Source organism: Haliotis rufescens, unplaced genomic scaffold (assembly GCF_023055435.1).
Source record: "Haliotis rufescens isolate VD_foot unplaced genomic scaffold, xgHalRufe1.0.p SCAF_89, whole genome shotgun sequence".
Lineage (NCBI taxonomy): Eukaryota > Metazoa > Mollusca > Gastropoda > Lepetellida > Haliotidae > Haliotis > Haliotis rufescens.
Genome location: NW_025964382.1, coordinates 157,621 through 171,657, shown reverse-complemented (window position 1 = coordinate 171,657; position 14,037 = coordinate 157,621). Strand labels below are relative to the sequence as shown.

The 14,037-nt window shown below is 39.9% G+C and overlaps 1 long non-coding RNA gene across 2 annotated transcripts; it reads left to right on the top strand.

Moving 5' to 3' along the window:
• The first annotated feature begins 3,176 nt into the window (after positions 1-3,176).
• On the top strand, positions 3,177-13,768 carry LOC124114853. 2 transcript variants are annotated; one of them, XR_007219525.1, is made up of 5 exons: positions 3,177-3,438; positions 7,711-7,876; positions 10,951-11,026; positions 11,777-11,918; positions 13,098-13,768. It is a non-coding gene; the product is annotated as an uncharacterized LOC124114853 (long non-coding RNA). The 2 variants fall into 2 exon arrangements; XR_007219524.1 differs by having other exon boundaries at positions 3,179-3,438; positions 11,777-11,923.
• Positions 13,769-14,037: the final 269 nt, after the last annotated feature.

Genomic DNA, 14,037 nt, shown 5'->3' with positions numbered 1-14,037 from the left:
CATCATTTCTGCTCAGGCACATCCGGAGACGTCCGTCGTTGTTCGAGGAACACCTTATTTTTTAGCCGCTCTGGCACATCCGAAGACGTCCGTCATCGCTGGGAGGGATGCTTTAATATTACTGGAAACCCTCCTCGGCATCGGCTGCCCGAGCACTTCCGAGGGAAACCGAATGTCTCCGACGGAAATAGAGATCGTCTCACTCAACATCCACAAAAATTACAGAATCTGTCCCTGCTCTTGAAGATAGGGTAACTCCTCTTTAACCAGAACTCGGAATTACAAACACGAAGACTCTTGATACACGTTAAATTAACGCAACATTCTCGAATGTCTTAAATATCCCATAATTACGGGCTGATTATATTGCCATAGAACTCTCCGTAGTAAAAAATCGGCAGACGTAGCGATAAGCATATGACCCCTATCTATGACGTCACAATCTCAACCAATGACGTCACAGATAGCGTGGGAACTGTTCCACAAAATGAATACCCTCATGAATATTAATGAGCCCACGGCCTAGTTTCGCGGGGCAAGTGTTCGTGTCGGTTGCTATTGTTTTACTTTATTGATACTATTTCATGCATTTTGAGTGAATGAGTGACTCTTAGATTGAGTTATTAAGTAATCAATTTGGCAGATATATTCAATTTAAAGACTTTACCGAGTTCCTTAGTTTCGAATGTGGGCCCACTTTGCCCGTCCGATGGTTGGTTGGTTGTTTTACGCCGCACTCAGCAATATTCCATCTATATGACGGCGGTCTGTAAATAATCGAGTCTGGACCAGACAATGCAGTGATTGACATCATGAACATCGATCCACGCAATTTGGATCGATCACATGCATCAAACCAAGTCAGCGAGCCTGACCACCCGATCCCGTTAGTCGCCTTTTACGACAAGCATAGTCGCCTTTTACCTGTTTACGGCAAGCATGGGTTGCTGAAGACCTATTCTACCCCGGATCTTCACGGGGCGGCGATGTAATGATGTGGACTGAGGCGCCGATGAAGGCGTAAAGCGGTTTAATGTCTGGAGAATATATACAAGTCACCAATATTAAATGATGCCAAGACGAGAGTGGAAGAACGGCACTCCTCGAATGTGGTGGGACAGTCACATGTCTTACAAATATTCATCAAATAACAATTATTTCGGAATATAGTGCATTTATACAATATTTTAACATTGTTACATAAAATAGAATAGTTTTCTATAGCTGTTACTTTATTTTGATTAGTTTCACAACGAATGCTTTTGGCACCACACACAAGGCGTGACGTCACAACATTTAAAAAGTATATAATAATAAAAAACAAAAATGACATACATGAAACTTGACCATTCTCTTCACTCACTCTTCTTACTTACGGGATGGTGCTTTACCTTAGTGTTTCAATTAGTAACCTCGTACAACGCGATGCTATGTGGTAGAGTATAATATTCACAATCAATTACATGATTTAGATACTACGGTCGCGTTACCCGGCCCAGAATAGGTGTTCAGCAACCCATGCTTGCCGTAAAAGGCGACTATGCATGTCGTAAAAGGCGACTAACGGGATCGGGTGGTCAGGCTCGCTGACTTGGTTTGATGCATGGTCATCGATCCCAATTGCGTGGATCCATGCTCATGATATCAATCACTCGATTGTCTGGTCCATACTCGATTATTTACAGACCGCCGTCATATAGCTGGAATATTGCATACCTGTAAAAGAAACACAAGGCATCAATATTTAGTGATGTTCAGGCGAGGGAGGAACGTCTCTCTTCGAATGTGGTGTGGCAGAATGTGACATCCGAAAGTGTCCACGTCACACCCCAGGTATGTACACGAGATACTACTGGTAAGACAACCAGCAATAAGAGTGCGAGAAGAAGCGTACGTAAAAGGAAATAAGAGTCTTGGAAGAAAAAAATATACTGATGTTAAATACATTTGGCGACAAATAACCCATGCTTGCTGTAAAAGGTGACTAACGGGATCGGGTGGTCAGGCTCAGTGACTTGGTTGATGCAGGTCATCGTATCCAATTTGCGTAGATCGATGCTCATGGTATCAATCACTGGACTGACTGGTCCAGACTTGATTATTTACAGACTGCCGTCATATAGCTGGAATATTTCTTCGTTTAAGTACAAACAAACAAACAAACAAATGCGTTAAGGCATCCAAAGAGATCAATTATATACACCAAAATATTGCTGAGTGCGGCGGCGGGCATTAAACAAACAGTTGGAAGCCTGACCAAATAATAATTAGTCTACAATGTTAAACTAAAACACTGCCGTGAACTTTAGGCACCGCCCTTGCAACGCTTGAATTGCTTGACACTGGAAGCTGATGATTCTTCACTCCGATCCGTGAAGAGATTACAATGCTTGTCGTATTTAAAGAGGCGACGAACGGGATCGGGTGGTAAGGTACGGAAGCGTAGTAGAGACACGGTGAAATATTTTTTTTGTCTTAGTATCTCCTACGTAAGACTTGTTATCTCCTAGGTAGGACTTACTATCTCCTTCAGAAGAGATAGTGATTCTAGGCCATACTAAGTCCTACGTAAGAAATACTAAATCCTACGTAGGAGATACTAAGTCTTATGTAGGATATATTAAGTCCTACGTAGTAGATAGAGATTCTGGGCCATACTGAGTCCTACGTAAGAGATACTAAGTCCTACGTAGGAGATAGTAAGTCCTACGTAGGAGATACTAAGTCTTAAGTAGGAGATAGTAAGTCCTACGTAGGAGATAGTGATTCTAGGCCATACTAAGTCTTACGTAGGAGATACTTAGACAAAATCAAAAATTCACTGTGGCCCTACTACGCTTCCGTAGTAAGGCTTGCTGGCAAACGCGATCGTGTGGTAAGGCTTGCTGACTTGATAATTAAAATAGGAGTCCAACTCAAGTCTAGAATGATTTGATCTGGACTCATTTGGAATTTATTTTGTTATTATGTAAATATACCGTATTAAATTACATGGAACTAATAGTCAGTCAACAGGTCTTGACAGATACACCCCCGCCCTGCCCCGCCCTGATCTCTCCTCTTTTTTAAAAGCAAATGTAGTATGTGGGATAATTTGACCCCTCCCTTTTAAAAATGCATGATCGGACCCATCCGGCAATGAACACAAAAAAAAAGTTGGGAGGTTTCAACTGGACTGGGCTCCTTATGCGTGTGCCGCAACTAGGCCAAGGTACTGGTTTTAATAAACCCCTCACGTTGATTCTGGACTGAATGACAACTAGTTCCACGCCATTGTTGCGCTCCAAATTAAGTAGAGACGGGACCATGCTTTCGTCCATGTCAAGCAGCACGTACACATTTTCGTCTCTTCGCCCACTGGACGAAGAACTAAAGCTTGGAGCTAACAGCTGACGGCATTCACAACCAACTTCTGTCTTCAACCAGTGGATACCTAAGGTAATATCGAAATAGTAATACCATTGAAGCTTTTGTGCACGTACAATTAAGCTGTAGACACGGACCTAACAAGACATGCATTCGACAGCACCACAGGCGCTAGGCCAATTTGGTGCGACCGAGGTAAGACCTATTTTGACAAAACATCCCCTCCCCTCTCTATGGTCTCTGTTCTCAGGAATCAAAGGAGCAATGCCCAATGCTATCTTGACCTTTAATTGTGAATGAACAACATTTTGTGTCAATAGAAACGCCATAAATGTGTCAGTGTGAATTTGTTGTTCTGACAATTTGCCTAATTGTCAACCAAAAGTTTGTTAAAATGGCTTCCTTCCAAAGTATCATTTGGTTTAAACGGCATGCTAAATTGAGCAATTACGCATCATATAATTTGAATGTATTTGGAGTGGCCAGTGACAATAGTTTGTAAATATCATGTTTGGACAGTAGGTTTGTAGGCATATTTTTGTTCCACTCAAATTTAGTTCTGACCCGGGAGAGATATCAGGATTAATTTAATTGTTTGGGTGTGTTTATGAGTGATATGTTCCTGTACAGCCCTATTGTTCATGTGCAAAATGAAAAAAAGGACATACTATCTCAATACAAATAAGCATAACTAAAAGAAAAACAAAAGAACGTGATGAAAGTAAAAAGCTTGAAACAAATCCTGAAAGTTAATTAATTATAAAGGAAATTGTGAAAACATGTAATTACCCCCCAAAAATCAGAAGTAGACTGCTGCATGAAAATTAAAATATAATAAAAACAATGTGCTTATTTTATTATAAAACACTTTAATACTTATTACTTCTTCAGATATGGTGATTATTTCTTACGAGAACAAGCCAGTTGGGGTGAAACGATACAGCAAGGTCACAATACGATACACATATTTATGTCAAATTGCATGGAAATGTAGCAGTTTAGTGGATGTCTTGTCTCAGAGTGAACAAACACATGCTACCAGGTTCTTGTCTTTAAAGCCATGCCAATTTTTAAAGGAAATCAAAGATCTAAGAAGGCGACTATCTGGATCGGGTGGTTAGGCTCCCTGACTTGTTTGATGCAGGTCATCGTATCCCAATTGCGTGGATCGATGCTCATGATATCAATTACTGGATTATCTGGCCCAGACTCGATTATTTACAGACCGCTGTCATATAGCTGGAATATTGCTGAGTGCGGCGTACATCAACAAACAAACTAAACAAAACAAAGATCTTAGACACCCTGAAACATATATCGACATAATAAATAAATTCCACATACACATATATAGCATAGGCTTATCACAAATAGGGGGGCACGGATGGCCAAGGCGCCGCGATTCGCTGTGGAGAGTTGCGTCCCTTGGGCACGCCAGAAACCTATGAATGTGGGTTCAATCCTGGTTCGCCCCGATTATGTTTCTAGGTTTCTCAGCACCATACCCGGGCTCTTGGGTTTCACCGAAGTGGTAAACGTCTGAGACCTGCATCAGTTTGGGCTTTCCTCCCACATTAAGCTGACACGCCGCGATATAACGCGAATACTGTTAAAAGCGGCATTAAACCCAACACACTCACTCAATTAAGTGTGAATGCCAAGGATAGCATAACGGCAATTGAATGGGAAAATATGGGCACAGCTTTATTACATGGCGGAAGTCACGACAGGTTTTAATACTGAACACCGACCTTACAAGGATGGGCAATTCAGAAACATACAGGGTACTACACAAGGGTACAGCTTGTACACTTATCACAAACACAAAGTTAACTTGCTAAATACTTTACCATCCGTGGTTACACACAACGTGAGGTTCAAATAGTCCTGTGGTGACAAACCATTATGTCACATATTTGGTACACCTGCCATGACCTTTGCCAGGCAATCCTTTAGCTGCACCAATTCAAGTCTCAATGGTATGGCACATACTGAAACAAAGATAATAAGGAGACAGAACCATGTCACATGTCATGACACATGTATAATATATAATGAAATAATGCGTTAAAATTATGCTGATGCAAAATTCATACATCAAGTGACTACACCTAATACTGTTTTATGAACATTTGCTGAATAAAACTGTAAGGATTATGCATAATGATTATTGTAGCATGTGAAATAAATAGCACTTGTGGTTTCAAATGACCAAGTACTTTATGTTCAATGAATATTCATGGCATAAAGAAAAAATTAAAGCATACCAATGTTATATCAAGATCAGTGTGGTACTGTGGAATGTAACCAATAAATGTGGAATTCACAATAAGTTGACCTATTATTGGGCGTGGTGGGCGGGACAAACTTGCTGTAATGAGATAGTGTTTACTGCTGGCTGGTCGCTGTGAAAAGAACGAGATATCGACCCGCACAAGTTAAGGTTATCACATGACCGTGAGACAGCATGGCGATTGGTTAATTAATACGCTCGGTTATGCACCCAGATTCACTGGGTTTACAGTCAAAGGGAAGTAACTCATGATTTTTTGGTGGTAGAGCGCCTAACCTCTCACTTAAACAAATTTGTTGCAGACAGGCTTACACAAATTAGATTATCACAAATAGGTATTACATGTCAGTCTTCAGACTGTGTGCTAAACGCTTCTACTAGAGCATATACAGTAATAAACATGCCACACATAAACATGCCACACAATACTGACAACCCGTGAAGATTCCGGGGTAGAATAGGTCTTCAGCAACACATGCTTGCCGTAAAAGGTGACTAACAGGATTGGGTGGTCAGACTCGCTGACTTGGTTGATGCATATCATCGATCCCAATTGCGTGGATCGATGCTCATGATATTAATCACTGGATTGTCTGGTCCAGACTCGATTATTTAGAGACTGCCGTCATATAGCTGGAATATTGCTGAGTGCGGCGTTTAACAACAAACCAACCAACCAATACTGGCATCCAAGGGAGATAACTCCTTGACTTTTATATTGGTTACATGGTATACACACAAATAAATACATAATGCCAATACATTCTGTGTAAACATATGCAATACTTTAAGACAAAAATTAATTATATATAATATTACATTTAATGTGATCATAACAGTTAGATTATATCTTAAGTCTTCGACAACTATGACCAATGCATTGAATGACTCCCCTCTGCTACACTTATGGCAACAGACCCATGAAGATCTGGTTTAGAATAGGTCTTCCGCAACCCACGCTTGCCGTAAAAGCTTGTCATAAGAGGCAAATAACGGGATAGAATGGTCAGGCTCGCTGACTTGTCATCATACCCCAATTTTGTGGCTCGATGTTCATGATGTCAGTCACTGGATTGTCTGGTCCTGACTCCATTACTTACAGACCGTCGTCATATAGCTGGAATATTGCTGAGGGTGGCATTAAACAACAAACAAACAAAAAAGTTATGGCAACACCATACTCATGAATCTGAATAAATAAAACATAAGATTAAAAAACACTATTTAACATTTAATATATTGATCGAAGTAATACACACAATTTGTTTACAAGGATTTGCATGCATCACATCTAAATCTTTACATTAGGCCCTAATGCTGAGTGCCAGGCAGGGTAACAACAAGTACCATATTTTAATGTCTTTAGGTAAGACGTGGCCGGTGATCGAACGCCTGACCTTCCATTCTCCGGGTGGACGGTAGACCACTAAACAACAGAGACAAACAAGTTGGATTTGGTTTAAGGGTTTCTTCAGGGTTGTTCATGTAGCTTTAGGTCAAATGTGGGGCAGTCCGGTAGCCTGGTGGTTAAAGCATTTGCTTGTCACACCGAAGACCCTGGTTTGATTCGCAACATGGGTACAATGTGTGAAGCCCATTTCTGGTGTCCCCTGCCTTGATATTGCTGGTATATTGCTAAAAGCGGTGTAAAACCCCACTCACTCAGGTAAACAGTTAATGAGCCCTTTGAAACAAGTAATATATGTTAAGTCCCTGGCTGATTGTAGCTCATGCCATCACCCATTGGTTGGCCTGTGCCAGAGTTACTTGCAGGCCTACATGTAGAGTTGGAATATTCCTGACTGACTTGAAACAACATTCCTCCATTAAACAAACAGATCCTATTTAGTGTAATAAATGAAGCATACCAATAATAACACGATTTCTATCTGTTAGGGGACTTTTTATGTATGGATGATGCAAGTTTGTGTTTTAATTTTGTTTTCAGAAACATAACTTTTAGAATATGATTTTTTAGCCATCAACACCTGTCTCCTGGCTGTTATGTCTTTAATGATTCACCATTCAATATTGTCTCAACTCTCTTTTAGCAAGCCTGATATTGACTGGGGAGTTATATGTACACTCAAGCAGAAGAAACAGAAGCATTCACATCCAGTGCTGATCTGAAGTCTGGTGTAGGCTGTGGATGATCGACAACCCTGGTTTTGCCTCGCTACCCTCGACCGCCTTGTAGAAGTTGTGGTACTTGTGCAGGTAGGTACATTTAGTACATTAAGTGTTCATAGTTTAAGTGTTCCTTTCATCAGGCCTAATGTTAATTACGTTGAAGATGCGGGGTAGAATAGGTCTTCAGCAAACAACGCTTGCCAACCCACGCTTGCCTTACTATGCCTGTCGTAAGAAGCAACTAAGTGGGATCAGGTGGTCAGACTTGCTGACATGGTTCATGCATGTCATCGATCACAATTGTGTGCATCGATGCTCATGATATAAATCACTGGATTGTCTGGTCGCAACTCGATTATTTACAGACTGGAATATTGCTGAGTGTGGCGTTAAACAACAAACAAACAGTCCAGTTAAGACACACTATTGTCACTATCAAGGTCCATTATGAAATATCAATCTCACATTAGAAATTTCTGACAGTGCTCCTTTAAAGTCTCATTGTGTATGTAATGGTCAAAGGGGCAATGGGTAGCGTAGTGGTTAAACCGTTTGCTAGTCATTCTGAAGGCCTGGGTTCAATTCCCCACATATATACAATGTGTGAAGCCCCCAAATTTACTGGAATATTGCTAAAAGGGGCGTAAAATCTTACTCAATCAATGTAATGGTCAAAATGTTTATTTCCATTTCCTCAGTTGGTTAAGGAGGTATAAAATCTGATTTATAATGTGTCCACAACTTGTCTTTTTCATATTACAACAGTACTATACAATAGTACAATAATTGTTGTGGTTAAAATGTTTGTTTCTATTTCATGGTCTTGTTTCATTTTTGATCAAGTGCCAATTTTATATCACCCTTAATAAGAAGGGAGATAACTCCTGATTGGTATGGTCAAAGCACCATGTGGTTTGTGCAGTGTGCATGTTGAACTCTTGTGAGGAGTGTTTGTGAGGTCTGAAGTAATGGTAAGTCACGTTTATACACTTATTTGACAATTCATCAATAGGAATTTGTTTATAAATGCATCTTCTTAATTCTTACCATACATAGTAACTTAATTCTTCATAATTTATGTTTTATTGCTGATTTAGACATGGCTTACTATCCCCCGCCCAACAAAGTTGGCGGGGGATATAGAAACGGGCTCCGTCCGTCCGTCCGTAACGTTGGTTTCTGGAGCATAACTCAGAAACTGTTCAATATTTTTTCATGATACTTTGCAGTTCTGTCAAGTACATGCTGAACTGGTGCCTTTTGCTATATAGAAGTTTTAGAATTTTTTATTTTTTTCGTTTCCATGGCAACAAGATGGACTTAGGTTCTGTGAGGGTAGGGTTCGTTTCCAGAGCATAACTCATAAACCGTTCAATATTTTTTCTTCAAACTTTGCAGGTCTATCAGGTACATGCTTAACTGGTGCCTTTTGCTATTTAGAAATTTAAGAAAATTTTATTATTTATGTTTCCATGGCAGCAAGATGGACTTGGGTTCCAAAATCTTCTTTTTTTTACAATTTCCATGACAAGTTCCACCTCGGTTACAAAAGGTTAGGGTTTGTTTAGATTTAATTATGTCATAAATTCTGCAACAGGGCCGGGGGGATATAGCCACGTTATTGGCAAACTCTTGTTGAAATATGGCCTAAAATTCAAATTTTGTTCGTAAATATTCTTCTGGCCTAAAGTTATTGTGAAAGGTATATGAGATGTTAAGCTTCTTCTTTATGTAATGCAGTTAAGGTTTTGTTTTTGCACATATCACTATTATGTATTTTATGTAATTTCAAAGTTTGTGCTGTAACTGACATTATCGCCAGGCGACTATGCTTGTGGTCAGGCTTGTGACTTGGCTGATGCATGTCATTGGTCCCAATTGCGTGGATCGATGGTCATGATATCAATCACTGGATTGTCTGGTTCAGACTCGTTTCTTTACAGACCGCCGTCATATAGCTGGAATATTTCTGAGTGCGGCGTTAAACAACAAAACAACAACTACATTATTGTCGAATGTACATGCTATTGTGATTTAAACAAGCCTAACCGCGTGTAATATTGTTGTATAATGAAGTATGTTTGTAATCTAGAAGTTATAGTGATCGCTCGTCACGCCGAAGATCTGGTTTCAATTCCCCACATGGGTACAATGTGTGAAGCTAATTTCTTGTGTCCCCTGCCATGATATTGCTGGAATATTGCTAAAAATGGCCTAAAACCATACTCACTCACTAAAAGCCATGTATATTTAATGAAGTTCTTCTATCGAATACTGTCAATCTTATTTCGTACTTCATAAGAAAGACCTGAGAAGATCCGGGTAGAATAGGTCTTCAGCAACACATGCTTGTCATAAAAGGCTACTTTGCTTGTCCTTAGAGGCGACTGACGGGATCGGGTGGTCAGATTCACTGACTTGGTTGATGCATGTCATTGATCCCAATTGTGTGGATCGATGCTCATGATATCAATCACTGGATTGTCTGGTCCAGCCTCGATTATTTACAGACCGCCGTCACACACCTGTAATTGCTGAGTGAAGCCTTAAACAACAAACAAACAAACAGAGTCCATTTAAGACCGATTTTGTCTCTATCACGGTCCATTATAAGATCTACATCTCACATTGGAAATTTCTGACAGTGCTCCTTTAAAGCCTCATTGTGTATGTAATGGTCTCATGGGAGTGGAGAAGCTTAGTGGTTAAATCGTTTGCTCGTCATGCTGAAGGCCCAGGTACGAGTCCTCACAGACCGCCGTCATGTAGCTGGAATATTGCAGAGTGCGGCGTTAAACAACAAAACAACCAACTTCATAAATAAAGAGTAGGAAAGGAATAAGTTTGAATTTTATTTTGTTGTCAAAATTTGTACCCTTTTTATGTCAAAAATCTTTGTGATTGTGGGGTAGCCTAGTGGTTAAAGCGTTCACTCGTCATGCCGAAGATCTGGATTTGATTCCCACATGGGTACAATGTGTGAAGCCCATTTTTGGTGTCCCCCACTGTGATATTGCTGGAATATTGCTGTAAGTGGCATAAAACCTCTCTGACTGACTGAAAAATATTAATCTTTATTACATATTTTGATGATGATTCGCATATGAAGAGTACATAATCACATTTTTGCCTCGTACAGATGTTTTCAAATTTGTCGACAGGTACGACCTCACCAAATCAGAAAAGGACTGATAGTGTTCAGTGAGAAACCTGACAGTTGTGATTGGATGAAATTGTGTAAGATTTTTTATGTTTTTTAGTGCACTCATCCAGTAATTAAAACTGACCTCTCTTTTTCAACATCTTTTTAAACATGATGACTTGTGCTGAATGTGACTACATGCACGTGGCATTTGGTGCCGAACTAGGAGTAGTCTGTTTAGCTTCCTGTACTTCAGAAATGGAACTGGCTATTAAGCTGGCCATTAATGTGATTTTATTGCAGCTTTAAGGCCAGTTGAATGCCTATTTGTTTAAAAAGAACATGAATATTACGTTACTGTAGAAGTCTATGGGAAAACATTCGGTTGTGTGTAACCTTGAATGTACATGTATACTAACACTTACACAAAGCACGGGTGGCCCAGTCGTCTAAGGCGCCATGATTCGCTGTGCAGAGTTGCGTCCTTTGGGCCAGAAACCTATGATTGTGCATTCGAATCCCAGTTTGCTCGATTATGTTTCTAGGTTTGTCAGCACCATACCCTTGCTCGTGGGTTTCACTGAAGTGGTAAACATCTGAGACCTGCATCACTTCCGGCCTTCCTCCAACATTATGCTGACATGCCATGATATAACTGGAATACTGTTAAAAGCGGCGTTAAACCCAACTCACTCACTCACACACTCACTCACTCACTCACACTCACACAATCACTCACTACACAAAGCCATAGTGTTCTATAGTAAGATATATATATATATATATATATATATATATATATATATATATGTATATTTTGTTTTTAACTTTTAAGTGCCCAAAAGTTTCAGGTTGACCACAGAGCTTCATGAGAAAGTGTGCTGTGCAGGGGTGACTGGAGTCCAGCAAGTTCAAACACTTACAAGTGAGCCGTGCCGCTTGCTGGGGCTGAGGAAGAGGAATGAGAGTTCACAAAGACAAAAAAGTGTAAGGTAATAACATTTCAATGTATTTATTCCTTTGGAGCAGACTTACTTGAGGCAGAAATACTTGAGGCAGAATCACTTGATCACTGCTACATGATGTTGGTGGCTAAGCTTCCAAAATCCAAGTATTTGTCTTTTTAAAGGGCAAGTCAAGTGAAAACCAGAATTGAATTTTTTTGCAAATATTAATTTTCCTAAATACGTTTAGTCTATTTCTAAGAGAGAAAAATTCATTATATGAGAAGAAAGTATTTTAAATGTATAAGTAAAAGTGCTGAAATCACACACTCGGTAATCGGCTTCCAAATCAAAACTATTTGTGTGCGTGGACGAAAGCTCCTGGTGACAACTGTTTTCATTGGCTGATAGATTTGCCGGATTTAATTATCTTGTGGTTCTCTGCGGTTATACATATACTGTTTCTGCTGTTCTGATAATCCTATGTAAATAACAACATTGCATACATTTTTGTATGTGTGAAATGACCTTTGACATTGTGAATAATTGAAACAACAGATAATTGATAACTATCGTTTTGTTTATATATACTAACAATAAAACACAAGCTGCAATAAATGCCTGTCAGGTTTTAATCCTCTGAAAAAACTGAAGGTATCATCAGTGTTGTTATTAAGGTGACATAGATTGTGGATACGTTATCAAATGAATGAGCGGACATTATTACAGAATCAGGCAGAGGCAGAAGCAGGCAGACTGGGTATCGGCCCATTACTGTAGAAATGTTTCATTTGGGGGGCGATTTTGCATGTCGTTTTTCTGTTTTCTGTTTTTCAAATTTCATTTTGGTCAAGCATTTGTGTTTATGTATGCCCAAAAGTATTAAAATCTGCAATATGTTGACTTAACCTGCTCTTAGAAGGAGGCCACTTCATAAACTTTAAATTTTATTGGGTGACGTTAAATATTAACTCTCACTCACTCCCTCAATTTTCAGTGATTAGGTAAAGCAAGTTGTCAAATTCACAACCATGTATGAACATTTTTCAATAGCATATAAAAACAGTGTTTTTACACCATGACTAACAGATAAAAGGGGGAGAAATACCAAATGCATTTGACCCAACAGTGGAGATAATTCAGAAATGCCAAACACTTCTTTAAAGGTTCATTTAGAAGATTCCCAGGTAGTGAATGTTTTTTTTTCTCTTTTAATCTACAGGGCTGCTGCTGATGTTTACCACTTGTTCCTTGTTTGGGAAACTGACAAAATGTACAACGAGGTATTCCGTGAGCACACCGAGACACCAGTGTGTAAGGGAGGCCTTGTGATGGACATAGATAACAAAGCAGTGGGGCCTAACAGGACAGAGAGAGTTAAATGCACTGACTGTACCTACCTGTTGAAGTACCAGCAACTGTAAAAGGAGGTAACAGGGAAGTGATGCGAGAAGGGGACGTCAATCCTCCATGCAAACACTGGACTCCAGATTGGCCTCCGTCTCATGTGCACGTGTGCTGATATTTCCCAGTCCTCTCATTCAGGCATGCAGAAAGCTGCAAACAGAGTTTGTGACAGGATTAAATCTGAGAATTTGAAGGACAAGAAAGCCAGGAGGCTGGAGGTGACAGAAATAAATAGATACAGGGGAGCAGACTTAAATAATGTAAGCTTATCAACTCATGGAGTGTGCAATTATCCATTGGTTCAGGTGTTGGGGAAACCCTCTTTTCAGCAAGCCACACCAGTAACCCATGTACAGTCAAGTACCGTTAATCCAAAATGATACCCGTGAAGATCCCGGGGTAGAATATTCGATGTAACTATCATTAACCAGTGTTTTTTTGGGGGTGGGGGGGGCGGATAGAATAGGTCTTCAGCAACCCATGCTTGTCGTAAAAGGCAACTAACGGGATCGGGTGATCAGGCTCGCTGACTTGGTTGATGCATGTCATCGATCCCAATTGCGTAGATCGATGCTCATGATATCAATCACTGGATTGTCTGGTCCAGACTCGATTATTTACAGACCGCCGTCATATAGCTGGAATATTACTGAGTGCGGCGTTAAACAACAAACTAACTAACTAACTAATCCAACATGATTGATGCATATGATTATATCGGATTAACAAGTGTCGGATTAACGAGACTTGACTGT